General features: G+C 46.8%; 1 protein-coding gene across 2 annotated transcripts in view; it reads left to right on the top strand.

Annotated features, from left to right (window-relative positions):
• The window catches only part of RFFL (ring finger and FYVE like domain containing E3 ubiquitin protein ligase), a 76,735-nt gene that overhangs the window by 34,541 nt on the left and 26,194 nt on the right, over nucleotides 1–16,000 (top strand). The window contains exon 1 of one of the 2 annotated variants that reach the window (XM_040336778.1): nucleotides 13,063–13,189. The exons of the other annotated variant lie outside the window; for it this stretch is intronic. The gene's annotated coding sequence lies outside the window, so the exon portion shown is untranslated. Of the gene's footprint in view, nucleotides 1–13,062; nucleotides 13,190–16,000 lie in introns of those variants that run through there. 2 annotated transcript variants of the gene reach the window in all.

Below are 16,000 nucleotides of genomic sequence, written 5' to 3'. Positions count from 1 at the left end.
AGAGGTCGACCGATATGGGTTTTTCTCTGTCCGATGCCGATATTTGGAAATTGGGGCGGCCGATATGTGTTGCCGATTTTTGCGGCCGATAATTAAGGCCGATTTTTTTTTTTTTTTTTTTCCCCTCATCTCATAAACCCTAGGGTGGAGAGGTGGGGAGGAGATAATTGTTTAGGGTGGAGAGGTGGGGTGCAGCCTGTCGGTGTCACATCAGTGCCCACTAGTGCAGCCCATCAGTGCCACCTCATTAGCGCCCACTAGTGCAGCCCATCAGTGCCACCTCATCAATGCCCACCAATGCACCAGTGCATCCCATCATTGCCCACCAGTGCATCTCACCAGCGCATATAACCAGTGCATCACCTCATCAGTGCCCACCAGTACAGCCCAATGTCATTCACTGCCACCTCATCAATGCCCACCAGCGGAGCGCTCCAGGCATCTCCTAGCACAAGAAAGCTCCATTGTCCCTGGCCCTGATGTGCTGCCCCGCCTCTGCATACAATCCCCAGAATGCAGAGCGGGCCTGTAACAGCCAATCAGCGGCGGCAGCTGCCGACATCCTCCACTCTGGAAAAAAAAACGCCCCCTGACGTGCTGCATGCAGTTAGCGGCCCGCTCTGCATTCTGGGGTTTGTAGGCAGAGGCAGGGCACACAGCACGTCAGGGGACGTTTTTTTTTACAGTGTAGGATGTCGGCAGCGGCGGCCGCCGATTGGCTGTTACAAGCCCGCTGGTTGGCTGCCGTGCTGGGTGTACCAAGATGGGTGCGGCTCGGGAGCTAGGCCGAAGCCGCGGCCTTTCCCCATGCTGTGACCGCGATCCGCGGATTGCCGCCGCGGTCACAGCATCAGGAAAGGCTTCGGCCTAGCTTCGAAGCCGTGGCACCGCTAGTGGCCATGTTAAATATCGGCCTAATTTTGGATAAAAATCGACCGATGCCGATTTCTCCAAAACGGCCAAATATCGGCCGATATATCGGTCGACCTCTACTTATGACTCACAAGAAACAATATGCTTTGGTGTTTTTCTCCTAAGAGGAAAGGACTACTTCACCACATCATATCTTGGGTGAGAACCTCCTTTCCTCAGCCAGGGCATTGAAAATGGGTTGTGGATGGGTATTCCAGTATTACAATCAATGACCCAAAACACAGCCAAGGCAACAAAGTGGCTCAAGAAGAAGCACATTAAGGTCCTTGAGTGGCCTAGCCAGTCTCCAGACCTTAATCCTATAGAAAATATGTGGAGGGAGCTGAAGGTTAGCAGTACCAAACGTCGGCCTCAAAACCTTAAAGACTTGGAGAGGATCTGCAAAGAGGAGTAGGACAAAATCCCTCCTGAGATGTGTGAAAACCTGATGGCCAACTACAATAAACTGACCTCAGAAACAGCAGGGGATCAAACATTTTTTTCCCCTCACTGTAGATGCACTGCCTAGCCCTGTCCAGCTGCGGCCACTGTCAAGAGTTTGGCAGGCCGACTACAGTGGGGCTGGACGTTGTACCGTGCATGCACTGGGGCTAAATGCTAAGGGGAGATTTACTAAAACTGGTGCACTCAGAATCTAGGTTCAGCTGTGCATGGTAGCCAATCGGCTTCTAACTTCAGCTTGTTCAATTAAGCTATGACGATTAAACCTGCAAACTGTTTTGTTTCTATGCCGAACTGCACCAGAATTTGCACCCTCCAGTTTTGGTAAAAAAACACCTGAGAGCCCTTTCACCCCGAGCGTCGGCGGTAAAACGCTGCGGTCTTTGGCGGCGCTTTACCGTCGGATATGTGGCACTTTTAACCCCTGCTAGCGACCGAAAAAGGGTTAAAGCTGCCCGCAAAGCGCCGCTACAGCCGGTGGTGGTATGTTGGCGCTGCCCATTGATTTCAGTGGGCAGGAGCGCATGAGGAGTTGCGAGTTCACCGTTCCTAATGCACTCCAAAGAAGCTTCTGGCAGGACTTTTTCTGACGCCCTACCAGCGCACCGCTCCAGTGTGAAAGCCCTCGGACTTTTACACTGGAGTGAATGGAGCAGCTGTTTTAGGGCACTTTGCAGGCGCTATTTTTAACGCTATAGCGCCTGCAAAATGCCCCCAGTGTGAAAGGGGTCTTGGTGTGCATGAGGTCTAAATACCCAGAATTTTGTTTTAGATTTGGATAGCGTATAGAAGGGATAAAATGCTGAGTTTATTTTACATTTTTTGGTTTTTATTTTGCAGAGAAGAATTCCCTTCATTTCCTGCCCTGGAAATGCAACAGGAAGCAAGAGAAAATCTCTCCACTGGGGGAAAATGTACTCTTTGATTGTTTTGTCCAGACAACTCAACTTTGAGATTTACCCATGCTACCCGTTTTTGGTGACCACTCTTAAATCTCCCATTACTTTCTGTCTCACAGTGGTCACCATGATAGATAGGAAGGATCAATCTACAGCAGTGGTGTCCAAACTTTTTTTTCAAAGAGGGCCAGATTTGATGAAGTGAACATGTGTAAGGGCCGACCATTTTGCCTGACATTCTTTGAACCATTAAAATTTGGTCTAAGTGTGTTTGCCTGAGCACTAATACACTGCCCAACAAGAATTCTCTTGCCTTTGTGGCTGCTTGTGGTGAAGAGATTAGCTTGGGCATGTTATTTGGATAAGGCGTATAACATGCACCTTCACTTTTGGAGGGAAGTTTCAGGAAAAAAAATGTAAATAAAAGAACGGTGAAGCAAAATAAGGGTCATTGCCCATCAATGCAGCCTAATCAGTGCCCATCTGCAGCCTCACCATTGCCATGAATGCAGCCTCGACATTGCCATGAATGCAGCCCCTCCATTGCCATGAATGCAGCCTGATTGATGTCCATCTGCTGCCTCGGAGGGGACGGGACAAGCGCCAACAGATTACATATAGGAGAATCTCCTGTGTACACAGCAGCCTCTTTAATACAATGTCCCACCTTCTATGATAGACAGAGGTATCGTCCAATGGCAGCCCAGGAGACGGGACTTCCTAATACAGATGTAAACTGTAAACGGGTAAACGGGAGATTCTCCTGTATATAATTTGACAACACTCGTTCACCCCCGTCCCCTCCGAGGCAGCGCCGATAAACGCTGTGTATATCTCCAAATTACCAGGGGGGCCACATTAAACTGAAACAGGGGCCACAATTGGCCCCTGGGCCGTACTTTGGACATGCCTGATCTACAGGGACAGGGCAATAAAAACTTGACTGGATTCTTTCCCCTACACTATCCTGGTGTTTTTTTTTTTTTACATTTTAAATTGCCCCGTAAGGATTCTTGCACGCTAGGCTTTCCATCTTGGCGTTTTAGTGCTTCCAGGGGGCGTAGGAGAAGCGCCCTGTGGGCTGTCCGTCTATGGCAGGCTGAAATGTGCACTAAAACAGGGATTGGACGCACAGGGGCTAGAACCCACTCCCCCCCCCATGGGATACATTCAGGATTCAAATTGTTTTTTCTATATTTTCACTTTATTTTTTTTATTCCCATTCATAAATGTTAAAATGTATATTCAGTTTTGGGAAATGGTTATTTTACCCTGCAAACGCCTTTTTAAAATTTCAAAATGAACGTGTGTGTGTTTAGGAGTGTGTGTGTTTAGGAGTGTGTGTGTTTAGGAGTGTGTGTGTGTTTAGGAGTGTGTGTGTGTTTAGGAGTGTGTGTGTGTTTAGGAGTGTGTGTGTGTTTAGGAGTGTGTGTGTGTTTAGGAGTGTGTGTGTGTTTAGGAGTGTGTGTGTGTTTAGGAGTGTGTGTGTTTAGGAGTGTGTGTGTTTAGGAGTGTGTGTGTTTAGGAGTGTGTGTGTTTAGGAGTGTGTGTGTTTAGGAGTGTGTGTGTTTAGGAGTGTGTGTGTTTAGGAGTGTGTTTATGACCTTTTGGAAATGTAAACATTTTACAATTACTTGGCCTACCACATGCTTCCTGTATATATGGAGTTAGACTTCCTCTGTGTGTGTTGTGTGAGGTTGTACTTCCCCCTCAGCACATGATTGCAGAAGAAATAAGATTGTTTACAGAAAGTGCCGATACCCCCTGATTGTACTTTTTTTTTTTTTATAAGAATCTTTATAGAATTGCTGTTGCAATTTTTTTGTCATAGTATTTGTGCAACGTTTTTTTCAAATGCGCTTTTCTTGGGGGGGGATACATTTTAATGAATTTTTTTGCACACACACCCAATTAAAATACCTAATGGTTTTTGTAAAATATAAAAGATGTTACGCCGAGTAAATAGATGCCTAACATGTCATGCTCTAAAATGTGCATCTGCCTGTGGAATGGTGGAAAACCTACGGTACTTAAAATTCTCCCTAGGCGACCATTTAAACGCCTTTACAGGTTACCAGTTTAGATATGTCTGCGGTAATAACGTATGAATTTGCTCTTAATTATGGGGCGCTTTACTTTTTTGGATATTTTTTTTTTTACTAACTTGCTATCACAAGGGACGAACAAAATCCCTGCACGGCATGGGCCGTGACAAGTCCCCCAATTTTTCCTTCTATCCGTCAGTGCAGCTGATCTCAGACACAGATCACTCTGGATGCTTTCCTGTAACGGCCAGGTAAACCTAGAGGCAGAACTGAAATCGACCCACTCGTTGCTTCTGGGTTCACAGAGGATCTCTCCCTCTCAATACTGGGCATGTTTACCCCCTTCCTGCCCAGGCCAATTTCTCTCTCGTCCTCCAGCAGGGGGAGGAGGGTGTCCTTTCCCTTCAATCGGCTCTCTGCACTGAGCTCTGCAGATTGTAACTTCAGCTCTCTGACCCCTTTTTTTTCTGAATTTGCCGACAACGTTTTACATTTTGCACTTTGAACGGATGCAGAGAAGACTGCAGATAGACCGGTTCAACTTATTTAGGAGAATTTGTTTAAGGCTAGTCTCTTCACTGGGTATACAGTGCCTTGATAAACATTTTGTCATGTTGCAACCAAAAACAGAAATGTAATTTATTGGGATTTTATGTGGTAGACCAACACAAAGTGGCACATAATTGTGAAGTAGAAGGAAAATTACAAATGGTTTTCTAAAGGTTGTACAAATATCTGAAAAGTGTGATGTACATTTGTATTCAGCCCCTTTACTCTGATAGCCCTAACTTAAATCTAATGGAACCAATTGCCTTCAGAAGTCACCTAATTGGTAAATAGAGTCCATCTGTGTGCGATTTAATCTCTGTATAAATAAAGCTGTTCTGTGGAGCCCTCAAGGTTCTGTAACAAACCTCTGGTGAACCTGTACGCGATTCCTTCAATCGGCTCTGGGGCTTGCACCGTCGGAGCCTCGATCCCGCTGTAAATTGGACACAGCGGAAGCTAATCGGCAGGTCTGTCGGCCACCTGCGATCGTTCGGGGGGGGGGGAATGACAGAACAGCGCTCTGCCTATGTAAACAAAGATTCTCCCGTGTGGTTTGTGTTTATTTTTTGGCTAGAGAGAGGTCCCCTCAGTTACTGTCTCTGACATCAGACAGAAAGTGAGAGAAAATCTGCAAGAGAATCCGACAGGGATTTTGGCCTTTAGCAGCTAAAAGGGAACTTTTTTGAGTTTGGTCTGTACTGCTGTGGGAGTTTCCTTCACTTGCTGTCTCTTTGGGGAAATCTCTTTAACCCCTTGGAGCTGGCACCTGCTGGCCTCTTTAAGGGGTTTTGCTTACTTCTGGGCGGAACTTAAGGTCATGTGACCACCGTGATTGGCTGTCACGGCGATCATATGATCATAAAGTAGTTTTCTGTTAGTGCCAGTGCACTCTCAGCACAGCGCCATTTGCACTACTGCACGCAAATATGCGACAGCTCGGCTGCTGAGAGGCCGCATATTTACGTGCAGCCAGCACAAACCTATACCCCTTAAATCGTCCACTGTACAGCTATGGCAATTCACGCAGGGGAGCCAACCTGCCACGGTTTAATGACAGGTGGTCGACAAGTAGTTAATAGGTCATGTGACTCAAAACCCGTTTTCAAAAAGGCAACACAGGTGCGTTTCCAATAGGGGTGTGTGTGGTTTTTATTTTTATTTTTTGGTGCTTTATTGTACCTGAAATATGCAGCAAAAATGTGACAAGCAGGATTTTTAACACCACAACGGAAGAGTGTAACAACCAGGGCTGTGGAGTCGGAGTCGAGGAGTCGGAGTCGGGGGAAATTTTGGGTACCTGGAGTCGGAGTCGGCAAACAATGCTCCGACTCCGACTCCTACTAAATTTAGATTGGAATAAAAAAAAAAAAAGCAAGTTTAAATGTCCCAATTCACAAAAAGTTATAATTAATGACTTCTCTACTGTAAGAATAAAGACCAATGCATGCAGTGCCTCATGTAACCGCAAAACCAACACGTTAAGTGACCGTGAAGAAGCGCGCTTTTCATGTGCTTCACTATATGGCACGCAATACTTATACTTTCCATAGTGTTGTGTTCTGCTTTTACAGGGAACGCAGCGTCCATGTGTAACCTAGCCTCTCACTGATAAGGGATTAAATAAATATGTTTTTTGCAGGACTAGAGAGTGAGACACTTGTATAAGTGAAGGGAATGGAGGGCCAATAGTTCAAGACTGAAGCTGTAAATCATTGGAAAAACTGCTGTCATTTAGCTAAGGCTATAAAAACTTGTAAACTCCGATTGTTAGCTTAAACTTTAAACATGACTATGGGATTCTCCTAGGAAAATCATGTTTTAGAATAAAAAAACTTTGTTTTCTTTGTGTCTGTCTTTTGCTTAAACTGTGCAATACAGTAGACCAGGGGTCTCAAAGTACCGGCCCGCGGGCCATTTGCGGCCCGCGGACCGGTTTTAAATGGCCCGCAGGCAGGGCGTGTCCCGCGGAAGTGTAGATCGCATGAAGAGTAGCGCAGGAAGCGTCTGTCATAAGTTCACTTGTCTCTCATGTCACACTGCTACTCCCCGGCGGCCCCTTCTCTCTTCTCGTCCATCCCCATTTGCTTGTGACATCATCTGAGATGGACGAGAAGAGAGGGGGGCTGCCTGGGAGTAGCACATCAGGGCACATGGCACATCAGGGTACAGGGCACATGAAACAGCACATCAGGGTACAAAGCCCAGCACATCAGGGCACATGGCACATCAGGGCACATGAAACAGCACATCAGGGTACAAAGCCCAGCACATCAGGGTACATGGGGTACCCTGATGTGCTGGGCTTTGTACCCTGATGTGCTGTTTCATGTGCCCTGTACCCTGATGTGCCATGTGCCCTGTCCTGATGTGCTGTGCCCTGATGTGCCATGTCCTGTACCCTGATGTGCTGTGCCCTGATGTGCTCTCATGTGCCCCATGTTCCCTGGTGTGCCCCATGTTCCCTGATTGTGCCCTGATATGCTCTCATGTGACCTGGTGTGCTCGTATGTGCCCCATGTGCCCTGATATGCCCCATGTGCCCTGATGTGCTCTGATTGTGCCCCATGTACCCTGATGTGGCCCATGTACCCTGATGTGCCATGTGCCCCATGTACCCTGATGTGCCCCATGTAGCCTGATGTGCTGGGCTTTGTACCCTGATGTGCTGTTTCATGTGCCCTGTACCCTGATGTGCCATGTCCAGATGTGCCATGTCCTGCACTGTGCCCTGTCCTGATATGCCCTGCCCTAATGTGCCGTGCACCCTGATGTGGCCTGTTGTGCTGTACCCTTATGTGCTGTGCTCTGATGTGCCCTGTACCCTGATGTGCTGGGCTTTGTACCCTGATGTGCTGGGCTTTGTACCCTGATGTGCTGGGCTTTGTACCCTGATGTGCTGGGCTTTGTACCCTGATGTGCTGGGCTTTGTACCCTGATGTGCTGGGCTTTGTACCCTGATGTGCTGGGCTTTGTACCCTGATGTGCTGGGCTTTGTACCCTGATGTGCTGGGCTTTGTACCCTGATGTGCTGGGCTTTGTACCCTGATGTGCTGGGCTTTGTACCCTGATGTGCTGGGCTTTGTACCCTGATGTGCTGGGCTTTGTACCCTGATGTGCTGGGCTTTGTACCCTGATGTGCGCTGTGCACTCATGTGCGCTGTGCCCTGATGTGCTGTACCCTGATGTGCTGTACCCTGATGTGCTGTACCCTGATGTGCTGTACCCTGATGTGCTGTACCCTGATGTGCTGTACCCTGATGTGCTGTACCCTGATGTGCTGTACCCTGATGTGCTGTACCCTGATGTGCTGTACCCTGATGTGCTGTACCCTGATGTGCTGTACCCTGATGTGCTGTACCCTGATGTGCTGTACCCTGATGTGCTGTACCCTGATGTGCTGTACCCTGATGTGCTGTACCCTGATATGCTGTACCCTGATGGTGAGTGGTCAGTGTGTAGTGTAGTGGTCAGTGTGCAGTGTAGTGGTCAGGGTTAATAATGTGTTCGCTGACACCAGTACTGTTTTTGAAGTTTGAAAGTTTGCATGCGGCCCCCCATGGGATATGGAAACTTGTCTTGTGGCCCTCAGGTAATTTGAGTTTGAGACCCCTGCAGTAGACTGTTGGCTTCCCAGCCAGTAGTCCTTTGGTAGGTTGCGTTTCTTTCCCTCAAGGAATGTATAAAATACATTCGCATATTAATACAGAGGAGTCGGAGTCGGAAGTACATAAAACTGAGGAGTCGAACATTTATCTACCGACTCCACAGCCCTGGTAACAACATGCATAGAATTTAAAGGGATGCGTTTTTTTTAGAGCTTTTCTTTTTAAAAGTGCTTCACAAAACTTTGCATGGGTTGAATTCTTAACAAATTTTCTTTCATAAATCAGATATTGATGTGATCCGATGGTGGCACCATTGATTTTGAAATTTGACCAACCAAGCCTTCAGCTTCAACTCGTGTTGCTACAGAAAAATTGTGGCCAGGAACCTTTTTTTCAGGTCACAGCTCATGCACGTTTTTATATTTCTCGCCCAATTTAATCTTTGATTTTATTTTATTTTTCAACCTGCCCGATCGCTCAAATTCGATAGTCGCACGGAAATCGGTCATTAATGTGGCCCACTAAGGATGCAAAATTCGAAAAAAATGTTCTTGGTTACAATTTACAAAAGAAAATTCTTTAAAAATTTTGACCCACGTATGGCCGGCTTTAATTAACCACTTGCCGCCCGCCCTATTACAGAATGACGGCGGCAAAGTTGTTTCAATATCCTGAGTGGACGTCATATGACGTCCTCAAAATATTAAGCCGATGCGCGCCCCCAGGGGCCGTGCATCGTCGCAATCATTGTTGCAGGGTGTCAGTCTGACACCCCGCAACACCGATCTAGGTAAAGAGCCTCCGAAGGAGACTCTTTAACACGTGATCAGCCGTGTCAATCACGGCTGATCACGATGTAAACAGGAAAAGCCGGTAATCGGCTTTTCCTCACTCACGTCTGTCAGATGCGAGTAGAGGAGAGCCAATCGGCTGCTCCTCTGTCAGGGATGCCCACCAGGGATGACAATCACAAATAATGGATGCCAATCAGTGCCCACAATGGGCATCACTGATTGGCAAGCATTATTGTTTGGCACTGATTGGCCTCCATTAGTACAACACATACATTAGTACGTTGGTGCCATCTATCTGTGCCCATCAATGCCACCACATCGGTGCCCGTCGGTGCAGTACCATCAGTGAAGGAGAAAACGTACTTATTTTACAGTGTTTTATAACGGAAACCAAAAAACTTTTTTTTTTTCAAAATTATTGGTCTTTTTTTTTTTTTCAAAATTATTGGTCTTTTTTTTTTTTTTCAAAATTATTGGTCTTTTTTTTTTTGCAGAAAATAAAAATCCCAGAGGTGATCAAATACCACCAAAAGAAATCTCTATTTGTGAGAACAAAATGATACAAATGTAGTTTGGGTACAGTGTAGCATGACCGCGCAATTGTCATTCAAAGTGCAACAGCACTGAAAGCTAAAACTTGGTCTGGGCGGGAAGGTGTATAAGTGCCCTGTATGGAAGTGGTTAAAAAGTCGAATACAATACAATTTATAGATAATAAAAAAATATATATTTTAAAAACTGTCCATTTCAGTTTTTGGTCAAGTGCATCCTAAATTTTTGGTTTTTGGTTTCGGCCCAGAATTGTCATTTTGGTGCAGCACTAATAGGAATTAACCACTTCAGAAGGTTTTACCCCTTAATGACTAGGCCATTTTTTTTTTTGCGATAAGGCACTGCGTTACTTTAACTGACAATTGCTGCGGTCATGCAAAGCTGTAATAAATGTGTCTACCAATAGAGCTTTATTTTGGTGGTATTTGATCACCTCCTGTGGTTTTTATTTTTTGCCCTATAAACAAAAGAACAAATTTTAAAAACAATATTTACTTTCTGCTAAAATACATATCCAATAAAAAAAAAAAAAAAATAGAAATCAAATTTCTTCAACTTAGTCCAATGTGTATTCTGCTACATATTTTGGCAACAAAAAAATCCCATTAAGCATATATTGATTTGTTTACGCAAAAGTTATATCGTCTACAAAATGGGGGATATTTTATGGCTGCTTTTTTATTAAAATATTCGGGACTGCAACATTGCGCAGGACAGAACGAACACCTAGTTGACACTTTTTAGGGAACCAGGGACATTATTACATTGATCAGTGCTAAAAATATGCACTGACACAGTATAAATGACACTGGCAGGAAAGAGGTTAACTTTGGTGGCGATCAAAGGGTTAACGCTGTTCCCTCAGTGTGTTGTCTAACTGTGTGGGGGGGGGGATGTTCTTGATTAGCAGGTACACTAAGCCTAGGTTCACACTGCTGCGAATTCAAAATTGCGGTAAAATGCGCGATTTTACCGCGAATTTGCCGCGATTTCGGCCGCAATTTAATGTAAATCGCGGCCCGAAATCGCAAAAAGTAGTACAGGAACTACTTTTTGAAATCGCAGATGCCGCGTCGCACTGATTAGGACAGTGCAATTGCCGACAATTGCCGCCGATTTGAGATGCAATTTGACATGTCAAATCGTTCTAAATCGTACCCAGTGTGAACCAGGGCTAAATCAGAGTGTTTATGCCTGACAGACAGCAGGGTGGTCTGCTTGTTTACATCGGCAGACCGCCGTTCTGTCTCTGAACCATCACGATACCCCTGTGGCCAATCGGCACGCGATCGCGGCTCTGGCGGTGCATGCCCCTCGGTGGCTATTAATAGAATCGCGTTCAGGTACACGATTTCACGCAGTAGCACCGCTTTACCACAGTTTAGGTCTTGCAGGCGGTTGGGAAGTGGATACTAATTTTTGCATGGCGTTTTTTGTTCTTTTTTTAACAAAAAATTAATATAAATAAATAAAATGTCTTGCATACCTGCTCTGTTGCAGTGGATTTGCACAGAGCAGCCCAAATTCTCCTCTTCTCAGGGCGCTCCTAGCCCCTCCCTCCTGTTCACTGCCCCCACAGCAAGCGGCTTGCTCTGGGGACAGCCGAGCCACAGCTGTGTCCATTCAGACATGAAATGAAACAACCTGCAAGAGAAAAGCATAGCTCATTATGTGGCACTTACCTGAGAACGAAGCCCCCCAAAGTCCTCCTTGTTCCCCTCCGCCGCCATGTCTCCTTGCATCATCTTCCTGTTATGGCCGCTCCGGCGCTATGATTGGCCGGAGTGGCGATGACGTCACTCCCGCGCATGTGCAAAATCACGGCATTAACCCCCGATTAATGCCAGTGACAAAAACGTCACTTTCAGTGCGCCTGCGCCGTAGACATCGGCACCTGTAATTGCTGCAAATATTTCCTAAACCTTTTAGGTTTAGGAGATATTTGTTGCACCTACAGTTAAGCCTTAATTTAGGCTCGGGGCCCTTTCACACAGGCGGACGAACGGACCGTTTTTTACAAGTCCGTTTACGGACTTGTAATGTATCCCTATGGGATTGTGGACGTTGGCGGATGATGCATCCGCTAACGTCCGTAACGATCCGCCTCCGCAAAGATCCGCTTTTTCAGACGGAAGAAAACCCTATTTTTCTTCCGTCTGGCGGAACGGATCGGATGAATACTCACACACGGTCCATATTCATCCAATTCCCCATAGGGGAGAGCGGAGGAGAGACAGGGCGGTCTCTGCACTGTGTGGGCGGGGACCGCCCTGTCAGCCGACAGCTCAGCGGGGATTAACGGATGATCCCTGCTGACCCGACGGACACACACGGGCCGGATCAATACGGATCTGCTCCGTGTGAAAGGGCCCTTACCTGTAGGTTAAAGGGGTTTACAACCACTTTAAAGTGTAAGTCCATGCTAAAACTAAAATCCCTAGGAGGTTTTCATAGAATGCATAAAGGTAAAAATCCCTTTAATCTTTAGAATCACTTTATGAGTAAATGTGGGGAAACTTTTAGGCTTCATTCAGACGAGGCAGATCTGTCGCTACGGATTCCAGCAGCTCAGCGGGAGATTTCTCCTCTGAGCCAGCGGATGACAGGTCTGCTCACTGACCAAGGAGGGGCTTCTCCAGCGCCACTGTCTCCTATGGAGAGATTGAACGAAAATGCACAGCATGTCCGTTTTTCATCAGATCTCTCCTGATCCGATCCGCCATAGACAGATGGTGACGTATCGCCATCCATCTGATTTTTATCGGATCGGGTTGGATGTCAGCGGACATGTCACCGCTGACATCCGACGCTCCATAGAGATGTATAGAGCGGCCGTTCAGGTCCGCTGACAGGCAGACCTAAGCTGTCTGACCGTGTTAAAGGGGGGCCTTGGTGATATCATCAATATGCTCATCCCACTGACTGAAACAAGAATTTCTCTTTGTGTATAGCAAGTTGCAAATCAACAAGGTTATATGCTGAGTCACTATGGCAATGTGGGATGTGTATCTTCTAGATAATGTGACACAGGGAGACCTCTTTGAAGGATGGCATGGAGTTTTATAGTTTGACGCATAACCTGATTCCTGAACACTGGGTGGATTTTCTTTTCTATAAAATGAGCAGGTGAGGTGAGCTTTGGGGAAAGTGAAAGCACAAGATTGTGACTACGTGTATGTCCCTCCTCTTCAGCTGTAGAAACGTCATAAGGTTGGAGAAGTCCCTGGTGAATCTTGTGGTATAGGACAACAAGTGTGTAGTAGGAGGGTTAATCTGAGAGAAGAAAGTTCAGGACCTTCGCTTCCTCAGATGAGGAGCAGGTAGAACAGGAACTACAAAGGTTAGTGAAAGCCCTGATCACTGTATACCTGGTATGTTCTTTATGGCTCCGGATTATTGTCAAGTACAGTATTGTGTCATTATCACTTTGTTTCTTCCTCTTTCACCAGGTAGTATATCTGTTAATCATTGCTTACTAGCTTTAAACTACTTTATTGTTCCTGTGGGTAGGTCATATACTTAATTACATTTATCTTCCTCGTCTCATTGTCATTAGTGTGCTGTTAATTTAGATGAGCACTTTTATGTATACTGTTGTTTTTATATGCCATGATTGTGCATTTATAAAGACACGCACACACTTCAGGATTTTTTTTTGCCCCAGCTGAATGCACAGCTGCTGGGTGGAACATTGCCACTGTGCCAATTCCCGCATATTGCCCTGTGTTTTTTTTGGGGGGGGTTATTTCTTTTGTTTGTCTTATTTGTTGAGGTGGTGTTGGGGTTGAGGTGGTGTTGGGGTTGAGGTGGTGTTGGGGTTGAGGTGGTGTTGGGGTTGAGGTGGTGTTGGGGTTGAGGTGGTGTTGGGGTTGAGGTGGTGTTGGGGTTGAGGTGGTGTTGGGGTTGAGGCGGGGTTGGGGTTGAGGCGGGGTTGGGGTTGAGGCGGGGTTGGGGTTGAGGCGGGGTTGAGGCGGGGTTGGGGTTGAGGCGGGGTTGGGGTTGAGGCGGGGTTGGGGTTGGGGTTGAGGCGGGGTTGGGGTTGAGGCGGGGTTGGGGCGGGGTTGGGGTTGGGGCGGGGTTGGGGTTGAGGCGGGGTTGGGGCGGGGTTGGGGTTGGGGCGGGGTTGGGGTTGGGGCGGGGTTGGGGTTGGGGCGGGGTTGGGGTTGGGGCGGGGTTGGGGTTGAGGCGGGGTTGGGGTTGAAGCGGGGTTGGGGTTGAGGCGGGGTTGGGGTTGAGGCGGGGTTGGGGTTGAAGCGGGGTTGGGGTTGAGGCGGTGTTGAGGTGGTGTTGGGGTTGGGGTTGAGGTGGTGTTGAGGTGGGGTTGGGGGTGAGGTGGTGTTGGGGTTGAGGTGGTGTTGAGGTGGTGTTGGGGTTGGGGTGGTGTTGAGGTGGTGTTGGGGTGGTGTTGAGGTGGTGTTGGGGTTGGGGTGGTGTTGAGGTGGTGTTGAGGTGGTGGTGGTGTTGGTGTTGGGGTTGGGGTGGTGTTGGGGTTGGGGTGGTGTTGGGGTTGGGGTGGTGTTGGTGTTGGGGTTGAGGTGGTGTTGGGGTTGGGGTGGTGTTGGTGTTGAGGCGGGGTTGGGGTTGAGGCGGTGTTGGGGTTGAGGCGGTGTTGGGGTTGTGTTTTTTGATTTAACCTTTTTGAAATGTCACAAGTGACTTTATTTTCCACCAGTGCTGTTGCGATTCAGTAGGTTTTTATTTATTTTTAAATATTTTTGGTTAAGCGTGTTGCGATACAAAGTGCTGCATGCAGTACACAATGCAGTGGTGTGGGCTGAATTTATAGCCAAGAATGTAAATTGCCTGGTCTTTGTGCAACATTGGTTTTTAGAGGCATTTGACAGGTGGGTCAGAGGCAAGAAGTCTTCTTACCGCCTGTGTTAACCATTTAAAAGGCTGCAACACTATGCCGAAGCTGGGTGCATTACATGCAGTTGCAGAACGGCCTCATTCATTTTATTGGGTGACAGCAGCAGTACTGTTGTGCACATTTTGCCACATTGGGTTTATTTACTAAAACTGGAAAGTTATTGGTGGGGCTACGCTGCACAGATTTAGCAGCTTCCAACTTCAGCTCAATAGCATTCCCAGTATTGTTATTCGTTTTTTATTATTCTTATTTTAATTTTATTCCTGTACGTTTTTTGGCTCTGCGTAACTTCTGCATACTTTCAGCTATTAAGACCATTCAACTTTTAAAATGTTCAGCTCTTTCAGCTAATGATAGGACTTCTTCAACTTGTTTTCTACTATTTTAAATGCCTTTTTAAAATATTAAGCTTTTAGACACTTTTTTTTTTTAACATTGAAGTCAATGAGAGCATGCTTCAAATCCTTAAAATCTTCTCCGCTACCAAAAGTTTCAGCTCCTTCATACTTTCACCTACAGACACCAAACAAACTTTAAAATGTTCAACAACACAACACAACACCAACCCCAACCCCAACAAATAAGACAAACAAAAAAAATAACCCCCCCCCCCCCCCCCAAAAAAAAAAAACAGGGCAATATGCTGGAATTGGCACAGTGGCAATGTTCCACCCAGCACACAACAGCTGTGCATTCACCTGGGGTAAAAAAAAATCCTGTGGTGGTGTGTGTGTGTGGTGGGTGTGTGTGTGGTGTGTGTGTGGTGGGTGTGTGTGTGGTGTGTGTGTGGTGTGTGTGGTGTGTGTGTGGTGTGTGTGTCTTCAGGTCATCCTAATCTGCCACTTCCTGATCCGCGGTCTGTCTTAATTCTTCTGTTCCTCGGCTGCCTCCTGTGGAGCGGTGTCTTCTGGGACATTATGTGTGTGTCCCAGGAGACATCATCCATTTACGGCGCGGCTCGCACATGCGCAGTAGGGAATCGGGCGGTGAGAAAAAGGCTTCACTTCCTGATTCCCTGACAGAGGATGGCGGCGGGCAGCAGAGACCCGAGCGTTTGCTCGGCTTCGGCTACCGTCATTGCGGGCGCCCTGGACAGGTAAGTCTCCTTGGTAAAAGTCAGCAGTTACAGTATTAGTAGCTGCTGACTTTTTTTTTTTTTTTTTTTTCCACTGTACCTCCGCTTTAACCACCTCAATACTGGGCATGTTTACCCCCTTCCTGCCCAGGCCAATTTCTCTCTATCTATATCTATATGATAAAATATGTATATTTCCTAAGTTTTGCAAATAATATTTCTTTGTAAATTTAGGCC

This window comes from Rana temporaria, chromosome 2 (genome assembly GCF_905171775.1).
Source record: "Rana temporaria chromosome 2, aRanTem1.1, whole genome shotgun sequence".
NCBI classification, from domain to species: Eukaryota; Metazoa; Chordata; class Amphibia; order Anura; family Ranidae; genus Rana; species Rana temporaria.
This window is presented reverse-complemented; position numbering and strand designations above follow the sequence as displayed.